Source organism: Brienomyrus brachyistius, unplaced genomic scaffold (genome assembly GCF_023856365.1).
Source record: "Brienomyrus brachyistius isolate T26 unplaced genomic scaffold, BBRACH_0.4 scaffold36, whole genome shotgun sequence".
In the NCBI taxonomy this organism is placed as follows: domain Eukaryota; kingdom Metazoa; phylum Chordata; class Actinopteri; order Osteoglossiformes; family Mormyridae; genus Brienomyrus; species Brienomyrus brachyistius.
In genome coordinates this window covers 2,987,685-3,005,005 of record NW_026042311.1, presented here as the reverse complement: position 1 = coordinate 3,005,005, position 17,321 = coordinate 2,987,685, and the positions used below count along the sequence as shown (strand labels likewise).

The 17,321-nt window shown below is 51.3% G+C and overlaps 1 protein-coding gene and 1 long non-coding RNA gene across 3 annotated transcripts in view; one reads left to right on the top strand and one right to left on the bottom strand.

The window, feature by feature from the left end:
- The window catches only part of LOC125722003 (uncharacterized), a 53,455-nt gene that overhangs the window by 18,773 nt on the left and 17,361 nt on the right, over window positions 1-17,321 (bottom strand). The window lies entirely within an intron of this gene.
- On the top strand, window positions 4,478-5,483 carry LOC125722020 (uncharacterized). Its single transcript, XR_007386066.1, has 2 exons — window positions 4,478-4,769; window positions 4,997-5,483. It is a non-coding gene; the product is annotated as an uncharacterized LOC125722020 (long non-coding RNA).

Here is a 17,321-nt window from a genome sequence, read left to right as displayed (position 1 = left end):
GTTGCAAGGTCAGTCATACTCTGCCCCTAGGGTGGTAGCCTCAAATAGTGAGTTTCTAGAATTAAAGGACCTTCTGACACAGCAACAAGAGCAGATTAATTTGCTCACTCGGTCTGTATCACTTTTGCAGGCCTCTAAGCAAGTTCGCCACCCTCCTCACGGCCCTGTCATTTGTCGCCGGTGTCAGCAACCTGGTCACTTTGCACGGAATTGTGAGGGATCAAGGGTTTCTGGTCCTAGGGACCCACCCTCTTCCGGCTCAGTGTCAAGCCTTGCCCAGTCTGGTCAGCAGCCGGGAAACGAGTACCCGCCGCGTTGTTGAGCCACAGCGCGGAGGGGGTTTCTACTGGCTCTATAGTGGAGAATGTGGGGATGGTGTCTCAGTTAATGTCATCTTGTCCGCACATTAGCGTTAATATGGGTGGGGTGGAGGTATCCTGCTTGGTGGATACTGGATCGATGGTGTCCACGATTACGGAAAGCTGTTTTAGGAGCCATTTTGAACCATGGGGGCCTGATCGATTGAAGCTGTGTCAGTGGCTGCAGCTTCGTGCTGCCAATGGCCTGGCCATTCCATATGTTGGGTATCTGGAAATGGATGTGACCCTTTGTGGTAGGGAGATACCAGGTTGTGGTGTATTAGTGGTCAAGGACCCACCAGGGGGTGTAGTTCCCCAAGCACCTGGTGTTTTAGGGATGAACATCATTAGTAAGTGTTATCGCGACCTGTTTGGTCAGCATGGGCCACTTTGGGTTGAACATCCGCCTGTGGTGCAGGCCCCGAGGTCAGTCCGGCAGGCTTTGCAGCAGTGTCATCAGGTTGATGCGATCCCTACTGAGTCCTGTAGGACTGTGCGTGTAAGGGGAGGCAGGGCGTCTCGTGTCCCTGGGGGTGTCCTTGCATTTGTTCCGACTACCTGTTCTGGTCACATTGCGCACGGCTCTGTCTTGTTTGAGCCGCATGCGGCTGGGTTGCCCGGAGGGCTTTTGGCCCCTTCAGCTTTGGTTCAAGTGGATCGGGGAACTGCTTATATTCCAGTGGTTAACGTGGGTACGGAGGCAGTGGTGTTGTATCCCTGTACCATTCTGGGGAGGCTGAGTGATGTTCTTATAACCAGTTTACCTACTGGAGTTGCTGAAGTGAGGGCGGTGGCTGGTTCGGTTACCGATCAAGTGGCCCATTCTTCCATTGAAACCCGGATCCAGGAACTTTTTTTTGTCAGCATTGCCTAGTTCAGAGCAGGATCAGGTAAGGGCCGTCTTGCTGAAGTTTAGCTCGGTGTTTGCTGCACATGATGGGGACTTGGGTTGCAGTAACCTCATCTCACACGAGATTCCATTATTGGATGACATTCCGGTTCGTCAGCGTTATCGGCGATTACCTCCCTCCGAGTATGAGGTAGTGAAGGCCCATATCCAACAGCTGCTTGAGGCACAGGTCATTCGGGAGAGTTGCAGTCCCTATGCATCCCCCATCGTTCTGGTTAGGAAAAAGGATGGTAGCCCTCGGTTGTGTGTGGATTATCGGCAGCTAAATAGTAAGACCCGTAAGGATGCTTTTCCATTGCCTCGCATCGAGGAATCTTTGGATGCCCTTTCAGGTGCATGCTGGTTTTCTACCCTCGATCTAGCCAGTGGTTATAATCAAGTGCCCGTTGCGGAATCGGATAGGACCAAGACTGCCTTTTGCACGCCTTTTGGGCTTTGAGTGGAACCGAATGCCATTTGGGCTTTGTAACGCGCCTAGTACCTTTCAACGGTTGATGCAGCGAATCTTTGGGGATCAGCATTGTCAGGCATTGTTGCTCTACTTGGATGATGTGGTGGTCTTTTCCTCCTCTGTTTTACAGCATCTGGAACGATTGGAGTTGGTACTTGGACGGCTACAGCGGGAGGGCCTTAAAGCTAAGTTGGAGAAATGTGCTTTCTTTCAGAAGGAAGTTGGTTACTTGGGTCATGTGATTTCAAGCCAGGGTGTCTCGACAGACCCTAAAAAGGTTGAGGCTGTGGCTACGTGGAAGAGGCCTTCTAATGTTTCTGAGCTCCGCTCCTTTTTGGGGTTCACTAGCTACTATCGCCGTTTTGTGGAGGGATTTGCACAGCTGGCAGCCCCTTTGCATAAGTTAGTGGCAGAGCTAGTTGGGACAAAGTCGCGAGGCGCTTCAGGTCGTTCTCTGGCTTCTGCATGGACTGCACAGTGTGAGCTTAGCTTTGAGGGCTTAAAGAGTAGATTGGTGGGGTCACCAGTGTTGGCCTATGCCGATTTTTCTTTGCCTTTTCGATTGGAAATAGATGCAAGCCATGGGGGCCTGGGTGCTGTCCTTTCTCAAGAACAGGGTGGCCTTATTCGGCCTATTGCATATGCTAGTCGGGGCTTGAGGCCCGCGGAGCGGAACATGTCGAACTACAGCTCCATGAAACTCGAGTTTCTTGCGCTGAAGTGGGCCATGACGGAGAAATTTCGTGAGTACCTGTTGGGCGCTAAGTGCGTTGTGTTTACTGATAATAACCCCCTCGCCCATCTTTCTACCGCCAAGCTGGGTGCTACCGAACAGCGGTGGGCGGCTCAACTTGCGGTGTTTGATTATGAACTGAAGTATCGGTCGGGTACTAGTAATAGAAATGCCGACGCTTTGTCTCGGCAACATCTACCGTCTAGTTCTGCCTCAGATCGTCCTGGGACGGCTGTCCCAGTTGTCGTGCAGCAGACCCCGGTACCCAGTAATTGCGTCTTTGCGTCACAGGCGGTTGTTTCGGTCTTTCCGCAGTGTTCTTCGGTCGACTTGCGAGTTCAGCAAGAAGCTGACCCTGATATTTGTAGCATCCTGACCTTTTGGAATAGGAGGGAGCGTCCTACTGCTGTGGAACGGGGTCAGCTATCATCTTCAGCCTTGTTGCGTCAGTGGGACCGTCTGGTGGAAAAGGATGGGGTGCTGTATCGGAGGATTCTCCGTCCTGATGGGGGTGAAGAGGTGTTCCAGCTGGTCTTGCCCAGGTCCTTGCGGGTGGTGGTGCTGAAACGGCTTCATCAAGATCATGGTCATCAAGGTATCGAGAGAACGAGTCAGCTAGTGCGGCAGCGGTGTTATTAGCCAGGAATGGCATCTGATATTACACACTGGTGCCAGGAGTGTGAACGCTGCCAGGTCAGTAAAGACTCTCAGCCTGTTCCCCACAGCTACATGGGACACTTATTGGCCTCACGACCCAATGAAATCGTAGCCTTGGACTTCACCATTTTGGAGCCAGCACGTAATGGGGTGGAGAATGTGTTGGTGATGACTGATGTCTTCAGTAAGTATACTTTGGCTATACCAACACGGGACCAACGCGCCTCAACAGTGGCGCATGTTTTGGTGACCGAGTGGTTTTACAAATTGGGAGTTCCGGGTCGTATTCATTCCGACCAGGGCCGTAATTTTGAGAGTGCGTTGATGCATCAACTCTGCATTTTGTATGGTGTTAGTAAGTCACGTACTACCCCTTATCATCCAGCGGGTAACGGTCAGTGTGAGCGTTTCAATCGTACTTTGCACAATCTTTTGCGGACACTCCCTGCGTCCCAGAAGAGGGATTGGTCAGCATGTTTACCCCAGGTGACATTTGGTTACAATACTACACCGCATCAATCTACTGGTGAGACACCATACTTTCTTATGTTTGGACAAGATCCCAAACTGCCTGTGGATTTTTTGTTGGGCAGGGTTCAAGAACCAGTGCCTGGTACAGTGAATGACGGGATAGTGGAGCATCAAACCCGACTTCAGTTAGCGTTTGAGGGTGCCAGGGAGCGTCTTGCTATGGCCGCAGGGCAGCGTAAGGAGCGCCATGATTACCGGGTGAAGGCTGCACCGTTACAGGAGAACCAGTTAGTGTATGTACGTGATCTTGGAGTCCGGGGCCGACATAAAATCCAAGACCTCTGGAGTTCAGTGGTGCATAAGGTATTGAAAACCCCTAGGTTGGGGGGTGTGGTTTATACTGTCGCACCAGTTGATGCTCTAGAGAAGGTCAAGCATGTTCATCGGACCATGCTTAAGCCCTGTGTTGGTTGTGAAGTCGAAGGTGATCCTCAGCCTTTTCCAGCTGAAGAGGTGGCTACCTCCGAGGACTCGTTTGAGCAGGAGCTCTGGGTTCGGATCCCTGCAGTGGAGGGGAATACAGCGTCATCTGCCCCTGGGGCTGCCTGTACAGGTCTTTCCCAGTGCCCCCAGTCGTTGGCTGCAGCGTTGTCTCCAGCCATGCCAATTCACTCTGGGGTAGGCGGGGAGGAATGTGCCTCTTGGCATACGGGTACCCCTTCAAGACCCTCTGTAGTCACCACTCAAGTGATGGAACAGCCAAGTACCAGTGGGGTAGGGATACGAAGAACCGCCAGGACCACTGCAGGCCGACATACTAATCTTTATCATCTTCCTAGGTCGGTAGGGGGCGGGGCCTTAGGGGCTGTGAGTTCTTCTGGACGTGTGTCTCATGCGGTAGGGGCTATGTTTAGACCTTGGCAGTAACTCTGGGTTTGGTTGTAGCTGTCCATCGTCGGGACGACGATGCAAAATCCTGGGGTAGATTATAATGAGGTGGAGCTGGAGGGTGCGATCTGGTTGGGGCATGGTAATTTCATTAACCTGATTGCTTAATTGTTGCAGCCAGCACGCGTATATAGGACCCGGTTGTGGTTGCGTGTGTGTGACTGATTTGTAAGCGTGACGTGACTCTCCGTGCGCCAGTATCTCCTTTTCCGGAAGTTGTGGCTATATCCAACGCTGCAGGTAGGGCATCAGTGGACGGGGTCGTTTGCTTGCTGTATGGGTGGTTGTAATGTGCTTTGGTATCTTTCTTACAGTTGCAAGGGCTTGGTAAATCTAGCAGCTTGCGGTTGCTTCCGCTTTTAAGGTTTTCCAACTTTTACCGCGTGTAATCTGCCAGGTATGTCTCGTCTCCTTTTACCAACGTTTGGGTAGTAGGGGCATACCTAATACTGTGTTTGTATTTGTAGTGGATCGCGACTTGGAGTGTCCCGGACCGATGTGAGCCAGACCATCAACGGGATACTAAGTCACTACAATTGCTGCTGTTTTGCCCGGATGTTTTATGTTTTGTTTCATGTTTTAATTGGTTTTAAGTATTAATGTGTTTTATTGATTGAATGTAAATTGGGGGGGTGTCGTTGGGAAGGCTTGGTGCTGGGCGGTGAGGATCCGTGTCGGGCGATACCGCGCTGCGTGGTCGCGTTGCTTTCTTTTAGCCCACCCCTTGGGTGGATGTACGTGCGTCATGTACTGCGGGACCCCTCAGAGTGTTTGACTGTACGCCTCCCATTCCCCTCCCGATAACAGCTCCCTGGTTTGGGTTTTCTCTTTTGTCGTGTGATTGGAGTGTTTTAAACATGATTTGATTTGTATTTGTGCTGTGATTTTGGTTTTTTTGTGTTTTTATTTAGAGTGTGAATAGCCAACAGCCTAATAAAGGGAGTGTTTATGGTCTTCGCGTCTCCCCTATGGTGATCATGAATCTGTGTCCTTTTATATTGGAGTGGGTTTTGAACTCCGGTATTCTAATTCTCTGGGTGAAATTCCCAGAGTGGCGTAGTCGGGTTGTCCATTTCCGTATTCCCTCGCTACTTCCTCCCTCAGTAACGCCACAGATTTGGCGTAGTCGGCAGGATCTTCACCAGCATATGGTGGAGCTGTGATTTCCTGATCACTCCCTTGGAAGGATAGGTGAATTTTTATCTTTTGTTTTATGATTTGGTTTTGAATGTGTATGTAACCGAGAGGCAAAACAGCAGCATTTGTGTCCGTTGAGCCGGTATTTTGTGTAAATTTGCTGAGTCTCGTAGTCCACCTATTTTATTATCATGGATGATGAAGTGCAACAGCTCCGGGATTTGGTGGGGCAGCTCCAGGCTGATATTGATCGTTTGCGCCAGGAGCGAGCAGAGGCTCCAGATCCCTCCGTCACCCAATCCGCCCCTGCACCTCCACCTGTTTCAGCCGAGCATCGTGTTTTTACCGACCGGTTTGCTTTTATTTCTAGGGACCGGAAGTGTCCCATGTCTGGGGTGAGCTTCGAGGAATGGGAGGACGAGGTGCAAGCGTGTATGCGGGCTTGGCATTTGTCATCTGCTGATCAAGCATTCTTTCTGTTTGACCACTTAGAGGCGGGAGCCAAGGAGGAGATTAAACATCGCTCCGCGGTTGAACGGGGTGACCCGGAAAGGATACTGGCAATATTGCGTGAGCTGTATGGGTGTTCTTATTCTCATGTATTGTTGCAGGAAGCTTTCTTTTCTAGGAAGCAACAGGATGGGGAGGGTCTGCTTGAGTTTTCATTGGCCCTAATGAGTTTGATGGGCAAGATTCAACAGGCTGCGCCACATGCGGTACCTAATGCCGAGGTAATGTTAAGAGACCAATTTATGGAGCATGTTGCTGATTGTGCACTCCGTAGAGAGTTGAAACGACTGGTGCGGTGTCAACCCTCCATGAGGTTGTTAGATGTACGGAGGGAGGCTCTTAGATGGGACCGTGAGGGTACCCCTTTGGTGGGCGCGGTCGCAGCTTGTCCGTTTCCGCTGCCTATGGTATCTCCTATGGGTTGCAAGGTCAGTCATACTCTGCCCCTAGGGTGGTAGCCTCAAATAGTGAGTTTCTAGAATTAAAGGACCTTCTGACACAGCAACAAGAGCAGATTAATTTGCTCACTCGGTCTGTATCACTTTTGCAGGCCTCTAAGCAAGTTCGCCACCCTCCTCACGGCCCTGTCATTTGTCGCCGGTGTCAGCAACCTGGTCACTTTGCACGGAATTGTGAGGGATCAAGGGTTTCTGGTCCTAGGGACCCACCCTCTTCCGGCTCAGTGTCAAGCCTTGCCCAGTCTGGTCAACAGCCGGGAAACGAGTACCCGCCGCGTTGTTGAGCCACAGCGCGGAGGGGGTTTCTACTGGCTCTATAGTGGAGAATGTGGGGATGGTGTCTCAGTTAATGTCATCTTGTCCGCACATTAGCGTTAATATGGGTGGGGTGGAGGTATCCTGCTTGGTGGATACTGGATCGATGGTGTCCACGATTACGGAAAGCTGTTTTAGGAGCCATTTTGAACCATGGGGGCCTGATCGATTGAAGCTGTGTCAGTGGCTGCAGCTTCGTGCTGCCAATGGCCTGGCCATTCCATATGTTGGGTATCTGGAAATGGATGTGACCCTTTGTGGTAGGGAGATACCAGGTTGTGGTGTATTAGTGGTCAAGGACCCACCAGGGGGTGTAGTTCCCCAAGCACCTGGTGTTTTAGGGATGAACATCATTAGTAAGTGTTATCGCGACCTGTTTGGTCAGCATGGGCCACTTTGGGTTGAACATCCGCCTGTGGTGCAGGCCCCGAGGTCAGTCCGGCAGGCTTTGCAGCAGTGTCATCAGGTTGATGCGATCCCTACTGAGTCCTGTAGGACTGTGCGTGTAAGGGGAGGCAGGGCGTCTCGTGTCCCTGGGGGTGTCCTTGCATTTGTTCCGACTACCTGTTCTGGTCACATTGCGCACGGCTCTGTCTTGTTTGAGCCGCATGCGGCTGGGTTGCCCGGAGGGCTTTTGGCCCCTTCAGCTTTGGTTCAAGTGGATCGGGGAACTGCTTATATTCCAGTGGTTAACGTGGGTACGGAGGCAGTGGTGTTGTATCCCTGTACCATTCTGGGGAGGCTGAGTGATGTTCTTATAACCAGTTTACCTACTGGAGTTGCTGAAGTGAGGGCGGTGGCTGGTTCGGTTACCGATCAAGTGGCCCATGCTTCCATTGAAACCCGGATCCAGGAACTTGATTTGTCAGCATTGCCTAGTTCAGAGCAGGATCAGGTAAGGGCCGTCTTGCTGAAGTTTAGCTCGGTGTTTGCTGCACATGATGGGGACTTGGGTTGCAGTAACCTCATCTCACACGAGATTCCATTATTGGATGACATTCCGGTTCGTCAGCGTTATCGGCGATTACCTCCCTCCGAGTATGAGGTAGTGAAGGCCCATATCCAACAGCTGCTTGAGGCACAGGTCATTCGGGAGAGTTGCAGTCCCTATGCATCCCCCATCGTTCTGGTTAGGAAAAAGGATGGTAGCCCTCGGTTGTGTGTGGATTATCGGCAGCTAAATAGTAAGACCCGTAAGGATGCTTTTCCATTGCCTCGCATCGAGGAATCTTTGGATGCCCTTTCAGGTGCATGCTGGTTTTCTACCCTCGATCTAGCCAGTGGTTATAATCAAGTGCCCGTTGCGGAATCGGATAGGACCAAGACTGCCTTTTGCACGCCTTTTGGGCTTTGAGTGGAACCGAATGCCATTTGGGCTTTGTAACGCGCCTAGTACCTTTCAACGGTTGATGCAGCGAATCTTTGGGGATCAGCATTGTCAGGCATTGTTGCTCTACTTGGATGATGTGGTGGTCTTTTCCTCCTCTGTTTTACAGCATCTGGAACGATTGGAGTTGGTACTTGGACGGCTACAGCGGGAGGGCCTTAAAGCTAAGTTGGAGAAATGTGCTTTCTTTCAGAAGGAAGTTGGTTACTTGGGTCATGTGATTTCAAGCCAGGGTGTCTCGACAGACCCTAAAAAGGTTGAGGCTGTGGCTACGTGGAAGAGGCCTTCTAATGTTTCTGAGCTCCGCTCCTTTTTGGGGTTCACTAGCTACTATCGCCGTTTTGTGGAGGGATTTGCACAGCTGGCAGCCCCTTTGCATAAGTTAGTGGCAGAGCTAGTTGGGACAAAGTCGCGAGGCGCTTCAGGTCGTTCTCTGGCTTCTGCATGGACTGCACAGTGTGAGCTTAGCTTTGAGGGCTTAAAGAGTAGATTGGTGGGGTCACCAGTGTTGGCCTATGCCGATTTTTCTTTGCCTTTTCGATTGGAAATAGATGCAAGCCATGGGGGCCTGGGTGCTGTCCTTTCTCAAGAACAGGGTGGCCTTATTCGGCCTATTGCATATGCTAGTCGGGGCTTGAGGCCCGCGGAGCGGAACATGTCGAACTACAGCTCCATGAAACTCGAGTTTCTTGCGCTGAAGTGGGCCATGACGGAGAAATTTCGTGAGTACCTGTTGGGCGCTAAGTGCGTTGTGTTTACTGATAATAACCCCCTCGCCCATCTTTCTACCGCCAAGCTGGGTGCTACCGAACAGCGGTGGGCGGCTCAACTTGCGGTGTTTGATTATGAACTGAAGTATCGGTCGGGTACTAGTAATAGAAATGCCGACGCTTTGTCTCGGCAACATCTACCGTCTAGTTCTGCCTCAGATCGTCCTGGGACGGCTGTCCCAGTTGTCGTGCAGCAGACCCCGGTACCCAGTAATTGCGTCTTTGCGTCACAGGCGGTTGTTTCGGTCTTTCCGCAGTGTTCTTCGGTCGACTTGCGAGTTCAGCAAGAAGCTGACCCTGATATTTGTAGCATCCTGACCTTTTGGAATAGGAGGGAGCGTCCTACTGCTGTGGAACGGGGTCAGCTATCATCTTCAGCCTTGTTGCGTCAGTGGGACCGTCTGGTGGAAAAGGATGGGGTGCTGTATCGGAGGATTCTCCGTCCTGATGGGGGTGAAGAGGTGTTCCAGCTGGTCTTGCCCAGGTCCTTGCGGGTGGTGGTGCTGAAACGGCTTCATCAAGATCATGGTCATCAAGGTATCGAGAGAACGAGTCAGCTAGTGCGGCAGCGGTGTTATTAGCCAGGAATGGCATCTGATATTACACACTGGTGCCAGGAGTGTGAACGCTGCCAGGTCAGTAAAGACTCTCAGCCTGTTCCCCACAGCTACATGGGACACTTATTGGCCTCACGACCCAATGAAATCGTAGCCTTGGACTTCACCATTTTGGAGCCAGCACGTAATGGGGTGGAGAATGTGTTGGTGATGACTGATGTCTTCAGTAAGTATACTTTGGCTATACCAACACGGGACCAACGCGCCTCAACAGTGGCGCATGTTTTGGTGACCGAGTGGTTTTACAAATTGGGAGTTCCGGGTCGTATTCATTCCGACCAGGGCCGTAATTTTGAGAGTGCGTTGATGCATCAACTCTGCATTTTGTATGGTGTTAGTAAGTCACGTACTACCCCTTATCATCCAGCGGGTAACGGTCAGTGTGAGCGTTTCAATCGTACTTTGCACAATCTTTTGCGGACACTCCCTGCGTCCCAGAAGAGGGATTGGTCAGCATGTTTACCCCAGGTGACATTTGGTTACAATACTACACCGCATCAATCTACTGGTGAGACACCATACTTTCTTATGTTTGGACAAGATCCCAAACTGCCTGTGGATTTTTTGTTGGGCAGGGTTCAAGAACCAGTGCCTGGTACAGTGAATGACGGGATAGTGGAGCATCAAACCCGACTTCAGTTAGCGTTTGAGGGTGCCAGGGAGCGTCTTGCTATGGCCGCAGGGCAGCGTAAGGAGCGCCATGATTACCGGGTGAAGGCTGCACCGTTACAGGAGAACCAGTTAGTGTATGTACGTGATCTTGGAGTCCGGGGCCGACATAAAATCCAAGACCTCTGGAGTTCAGTGGTGCATAAGGTATTGAAAACCCCTAGGTTGGGGGGTGTGGTTTATACTGTCGCACCAGTTGATGCTCTAGAGAAGGTCAAGCATGTTCATCGGACCATGCTTAAGCCCTGTGTTGGTTGTGAAGTCGAAGGTGATCCTCAGCCTTTTCCAGCTGAAGAGGTGGCTACCTCCGAGGACTCGTTTGAGCAGGAGCTCTGGGTTCGGATCCCTGCAGTGGAGGGGAATACAGCGTCATCTGCCCCTGGGGCTGCCTGTACAGGTCTTTCCCAGTGCCCCCAGTCGTTGGCTGCAGCGTTGTCTCCAGCCATGCCAATTCACTCTGGGGTAGGCGGGGAGGAATGTGCCTCTTGGCATACGGGTACCCCTTCAAGACCCTCTGTAGTCACCACTCAAGTGATGGAACAGCCAAGTACCAGTGGGGTAGGGATAGGAAGAACCGCCAGGACCACTGCAGGCCGACATACTAATCTTTATCATCTTCCTAGGTCGGTAGGGGGCGGGGCCTTAGGGGCTGTGAGTTCTTCTGGACCTGTGTCTCATGCGGTAGGGGCTATGTTTAGACCTTGGCAGTAACTCTGGGTTTGGTTGTAGCTGTCCATCGTCGGGACGACGATGCAAAATCCTGGGGTAGATTATAATGAGGTGGAGCTGGAGGGTGCGATCTGGTTGGGGCATGGTAATTTCATTAACCTGATTGCTTAATTGTTGCAGCCAGCACGCGTATATAGGACCCGGTTGTGGTTGCGTGTGTGTGACTGATTTGTAAGCGTGACGTGACTCTCCGTGCGCCAGTATCTCCTTTTCCGGAAGTTGTGGCTATATCCAACGCTGCAGGTAGGGCATCAGTGGACGGGGTCGTTTGCTTGCTGTATGGGTGGTTGTAATGTGCTTTGGTATCTTTCTTACAGTTGCAAGGGCTTGGTAAATCTAGCAGCTTGCGGTTGCTTCCGCTTTTAAGGTTTTCCAACTTTTACCGCGTGTAATCTGCCAGGTATGTCTCGTCTCCTTTTACCAACGTTTGGGTAGTAGGGGCATACCTAATACTGTGTTTGTATTTGTAGTGGATCGCGACTTGGAGTGTTCCCGGACCGACGTGAGCCAGACCATCGACGGGATACTAAGTCACTACAATTGCTGCTGTTTTGCCTGGATGTTTTACATTTTGTTTCATGTTTTAATTGGTTTTAAGTATTAATGTGTTTTATTGATTGGATGTAAATTGGGGGGGTGTCGTGGGGAAGGCTTGGTGCTGGGCGGTGAGGATCCGTGTCGGGCGATACCGCGCTGCGTGGTCGCGTTGCTTTCTTTTAGCCCACCCCTTGGGTGGATGTACGTGCGTCATGTACTGCGGGACCCCTCAGAGTGTTTGACTGTACGCCTCCCATTCCCCTCCCGATAACAGCTCCCTGGTTTGGGTTTTCTCTTTTGTCGTGTGATTGGAGTGTTTTAAACATGATTTGATTTGTATTTGTGCTGTGATTTTGGTTTTTTTGTGTTTTTATTTAGAGTGTGAATAGCCAACAGCCTAATAAAGGGAGTGTTTATGGTCTTCGCGTCTCCCCTATGGTGATCACGAATCTGTGTCCTTTTATATTGGAGTGGGTTTTGAACTCCGGTATTCTAATTCTCTGGGTGAAATTCCCAGAGTGGCGTAGTCGGGTTGTCCATTTCCGTATTCCCTCGCTACTTCCTCCCTCAGTAACGCCACAGATTTGGCGTAGTCGGCAGGATCTTCACCAGCATATGGTGGAGCTGTGATTTCCTGATCACTCCCTTGGAAGGATAGGTGAATTTTTATCTTTTGTTTTATGATTTGGTTTTGAATGTGTATGTAACCGAGAGGCAAAACAGCAGCATTTGTGTCCGTTGAGCCGGTATTTTGTGTAAATTTGCTGAGTCTCGTAGTCCACCTATTTTATTATCATGGATGATGAAGTGCAACAGCTCCGGGATTTGGTGGGGCAGCTCCAGGCTGATATTGATCGTTTGCGCCAGGAGCGAGCAGAGGCTCCAGATCCCTCCGTCACCCAATCCGCCCCTGCACCTCCACCTGTTTCAGCCGAGCATCGTGTTTTTACCGACCGGTTTGCTTTTATTTCTAGGGACCGGAAGTGTCCCATGTCTGGGGTGAGCTTCGAGGAATGGGAGGACGAGGTGCAAGCGTGTATGCGGGCTTGGCATTTGTCATCTGCTGATCAAGCATTCTTTCTGTTTGACCACTTAGAGGCGGGAGCCAAGGAGGAGATTAAACATCGCTCCGCGGTTGAACGGGGTGACCCGGAAAGGATACTGGCAATATTGCGTGAGCTGTATGGGTGTTCTTATTCTCATGTATTGTTGCAGGAAGCTTTCTTTTCTAGGAAGCAACAGGATGGGGAGGGTCTGCTTGAGTTTTCATTGGCCCTAATGAGTTTGATGGGCAAGATTCAACAGGCTGCGCCACATGCGGTACCTAATGCCGAGGTAATGTTAAGAGACCAATTTATGGAGCATGTTGCTGATTGTGCACTCCGTAGAGAGTTGAAACGACTGGTGCGGTGTCAACCCTCCATGAGGTTGTTAGATGTACGGAGGGAGGCTCTTAGATGGGACCGTGAGGGTACCCCTTTGGTGGGCGCGGTCGCAGCTTGTCCGTTTCCGCTGCCTATGGTATCTCCTATGGGTTGCAAGGTCAGTCATACTCTGCCCCTAGGGTGGTAGCCTCAAATAGTGAGTTTCTAGAATTAAAGGACCTTCTGACACAGCAACAAGAGCAGATTAATTTGCTCACTCGGTCTGTATCACTTTTGCAGGCCTCTAAGCAAGTTCGCCACCCTCCTCACGGCCCTGTCATTTGTCGCCGGTGTCAGCAACCTGGTCACTTTGCACGGAATTGTGAGGGATCAAGGGTTTCTGGTCCTAGGGACCCACCCTCTTCCGGCTCAGTGTCAAGCCTTGCCCAGTCTGGTCAGCAGCCGGGAAACGAGTACCCGCCGCGTTGTTGAGCCACAGCGCGGAGGGGGTTTCTACTGGCTCTATAGTGGAGAATGTGGGGATGGTGTCTCAGTTAATGTCATCTTGTCCGCACATTAGCGTTAATATGGGTGGGGTGGAGGTATCCTGCTTGGTGGATACTGGATCGATGGTGTCCACGATTACGGAAAGCTGTTTTAGGAGCCATTTTGAACCATGGGGGCCTGATCGATTGAAGCTGTGTCAGTGGCTGCAGCTTCGTGCTGCCAATGGCCTGGCCATTCCATATGTTGGGTATCTGGAAATGGATGTGACCCTTTGTGGTAGGGAGATACCAGGTTGTGGTGTATTAGTGGTCAAGGACCCACCAGGGGGTGTAGTTCCCCAAGCACCTGGTGTTTTAGGGATGAACATCATTAGTAAGTGTTATCGCGACCTGTTTGGTCAGCATGGGCCACTTTGGGTTGAACATCCGCCTGTGGTGCAGGCCCCGAGGTCAGTCCGGCAGGCTTTGCAGCAGTGTCATCAGGTTGATGCGATCCCTACTGAGTCCTGTAGGACTGTGCGTGTAAGGGGAGGCAGGGCGTCTCGTGTCCCTGGGGGTGTCCTTGCATTTGTTCCGACTACCTGTTCTGGTCACATTGCGCACGGCTCTGTCTTGTTTGAGCCGCATGCGGCTGGGTTGCCCGGAGGGCTTTTGGCCCCTTCAGCTTTGGTTCAAGTGGATCGGGGAACTGCTTATATTCCAGTGGTTAACGTGGGTACGGAGGCAGTGGTGTTGTATCCCTGTACCATTCTGGGGAGGCTGAGTGATGTTCTTATAACCAGTTTACCTACTGGAGTTGCTGAAGTGAGGGCGGTGGCTGGTTCGGTTACCGATCAAGTGGCCCATGCTTCCATTGAAACCCGGATCCAGGAACTTGATTTGTCAGCATTGCCTAGTTCAGAGCAGGATCAGGTAAGGGCCGTCTTGCTGAAGTTTAGCTCGGTGTTTGCTGCACATGATGGGGACTTGGGTTGCAGTAACCTCATCTCACACGAGATTCCATTATTGGATGACATTCCGGTTCGTCAGCATTATCGGCGATTACCTCCCTCCGAGTATGAGGTAGTGAAGGCCCATATCCAACAGCTGCTTGAGGCACAGGTCATTCGGGAGAGTTGCAGTCCCTATGCATCCCCCATCGTTCTGGTTAGGAAAAAGGATGGTAGCCCTCGGTTGTGTGTGGATTATCGGCAGCTAAATAGTAAGACCCGTAAGGATGCTTTTCCATTGCCTCGCATCGAGGAATCTTTGGATGCCCTTTCAGGTGCATGCTGGTTTTCTACCCTCGATCTAGCCAGTGGTTATAATCAAGTGCCCGTTGCGGAATCGGATAGGACCAAGACTGCCTTTTGCACGCCTTTTGGGCTTTGAGTGGAACCGAATGCCATTTGGGCTTTGTAACGCGCCTAGTACCTTTCAACGGTTGATGCAGCGAATCTTTGGGGATCAGCATTGTCAGGCATTGTTGCTCTACTTGGATGATGTGGTGGTCTTTTCCTCCTCTGTTTTACAGCATCTGGAACGATTGGAGTTGGTACTTGGACGGCTACAGCGGGAGGGCCTTAAAGCTAAGTTGGAGAAATGTGCTTTCTTTCAGAAGGAAGTTGGTTACTTGGGTCATGTGATTTCAAGCCAGGGTGTCTCGACAGACCCTAAAAAGGTTGAGGCTGTGGCTACGTGGAAGAGGCCTTCTAATGTTTCTGAGCTCCGCTCCTTTTTGGGGTTCACTAGCTACTATCGCCGTTTTGTGGAGGGATTTGCACAGCTGGCAGCCCCTTTGCATAAGTTAGTGGCAGAGCTAGTTGGGACAAAGTCGCGAGGCGCTTCAGGTCGTTCTCTGGCTTCTGCATGGACTGCACAGTGTGAGCTTAGCTTTGAGGGCTTAAAGAGTAGATTGGTGGGGTCACCAGTGTTGGCCTATGCCGATTTTTCTTTGCCTTTTCGATTGGAAATAGATGCAAGCCATGGGGGCCTGGGTGCTGTCCTTTCTCAAGAACAGGGTGGCCTTATTCGGCCTATTGCATATGCTAGTCGGGGCTTGAGGCCCGCGGAGCGGAACATGTCGAACTACAGCTCCATGAAACTCGAGTTTCTTGCGCTGAAGTGGGCCATGACGGAGAAATTTCGTGAGTACCTGTTGGGCGCTAAGTGCGTTGTGTTTACTGATAATAACCCCCTCGCCCATCTTTCTACCGCCAAGCTGAGTGCTACCGAACAGCGGTGGGCGGCTCAACTTGCGGTGTTTGATTATGAACTGAAGTATCGGTCGGGTACTAGTAATAGAAATGCCGACGCTTTGTCTCGGCAACATCTACCGTCTAGTTCTGCCTCAGATCGTCCTGGGACGGCTGTCCCAGTTGTCGTGCAGCAGACCCCGGTACCCAGTAATTGCGTCTTTGCGTCACAGGCGGTTGTTTCGGTCTTTCCGCAGTGTTCTTCGGTCGACTTGCGAGTTCAGCAAGAAGCTGACCCTGATATTTGTAGCATCCTGACCTTTTGGAATAGGAGGGAGCGTCCTACTGCTGTGGAACGGGGTCAGCTATCATCTTCAGCCTTGTTACGTCAGTGGGACCGTCTGGTGGAAAAGGATGGGGTGCTGTATCGGAGGATTCTCCGTCCTGATGGGGGTGAAGAGGTGTTCCAGCTGGTCTTGCCCAGGTCCTTGCGGGTGGTGGTGCTGAAACGGCTTCATCAAGATCATGGTCATCAAGGTATCGAGAGAACGAGTCAGCTAGTGCGGCAGCGGTGTTATTGGCCAGGAATGGCATCTGATATTACACACTGGTGCCAGGAGTGTGAACGCTGCCAGGTCAGTAAAGACTCTCAGCCTGTTCCCCACAGCTACATGGGACACTTATTGGCCTCACGACCCAATGAAATCGTAGCCTTGGACTTCACCATTTTGGAGCCAGCACGTAATGGGGTGGAGAATGTGTTGGTGATGACTGATGTCTTCAGTAAGTATACTTTGGCTATACCAACACGGGACCAACGCGCCTCAACAGTGGCGCATGTTTTGGTGACCGAGTGGTTTTACAAATTGGGAGTTCCGGGTCGTATTCATTCCGACCAGGGCCGTAATTTTGAGAGTGCGTTGATGCATCAACTCTGCATTTTGTATGGTGTTAGTAAGTCACGTACTACCCCTTATCATCCAGCGGGTAACGGTCAGTGTGAGCGTTTCAATCGTACTTTGCACAATCTTTTGCGGACACTCCCTGCGTCCCAGAAGAGGGATTGGTCAGCATGTTTACCCCAGGTGACATTTGGTTACAATACTACACCGCATCAATCTACTGGTGAGACACCATACTTTCTTATGTTTGGACAAGATCCCAAACTGCCTGTGGATTTTTTGTTGGGCAGGGTTCAAGAACCAGTGCCTGGTACAGTGAATGACGGGATAGTGGAGCATCAAACCCGACTTCAGTTAGCGTTTGAGGGTGCCAGGGAGCGTCTTGCTATGGCCGCAGGGCAGCGTAAGGAGCGCCATGATTACCGGGTGAAGGCTGCACCGTTACAGGAGAACCAGTTAGTGTATGTACGTGATCTTGGAGTCCGGGGCCGACATAAAATCCAAGACCTCTGGAGTTCAGTGGTGCATAAGGTATTGAAAACCCCTAGGTTGGGGGGTGTGGTTTATACTGTCGCACCAGTTGATGCTCTAGAGAAGGTCAAGCATGTTCATCGGACCATGCTTAAGCCCTGTGTTGGTTGTGAAGTCGAAGGTGATCCTCAGCCTTTTCCAGCTGAAGAGGTGGCTACCTCCGAGGACTCGTTTGAGCAGGAGTTC